The sequence below is a fragment of the Tupaia chinensis genome, unplaced genomic scaffold (genome assembly GCF_000334495.1).
Source record: "Tupaia chinensis unplaced genomic scaffold, TupChi_1.0 Scaffold000391_1, whole genome shotgun sequence".
In the NCBI taxonomy this organism is placed as follows: domain Eukaryota; kingdom Metazoa; phylum Chordata; class Mammalia; order Scandentia; family Tupaiidae; genus Tupaia; species Tupaia belangeri.
Window position 1 is genome coordinate 84737 of NW_006159893.1, and position 597 is coordinate 85333.

A 597-nucleotide genomic window follows, 5' to 3' on the forward strand; every position below is an offset into this window, starting at 1 on the left:
CTACGTGGGAGTCCAGCGACATAGCCATTACGCTAACTGCTGGTTCCCAAATTTTTCTTAAACTTTTATGAATTATCTAAAAATGTTCTACTACAAGCTTTGTCGAGCTTGCTACTGTTAGCATTTTGGTCCAGATAATTGTGTGTTGTCACAGGCCCTCCTCTGCACTGAAACGTTTGAGTCCCCACACACTAGATACTAGTGCCCCATCCCCCCACACACACCCAATTGTCATAGTCTGCAGACATTTCTGAATTTCCTCTGGGTAGCAAAATGCCCCTGGCCAATAATGACTGCACTACAGTGAACAAAATTTTAGTGTTATGTAGAAAGATAGGTAGATGCAAAAATAAATAGGTATAAATGTAAATAAATAGATGTAGATTTTGATATAGATCAGTAGATAGAATACATCATGTGGATTTTTTTCTTCTATAATATCATAGCTATTTTCTCATGGTGTGAAATGTTTTTCAAAAACATTCTGTAAAAGCTACATAAGTTGGGAACCAGCAGTTAGTGTAATGGCTATGTTGCTGGACTCCCACATAGTCAACCGCAGTTCACATCCCAGACCCGGTGGCTTAAAACTTACGC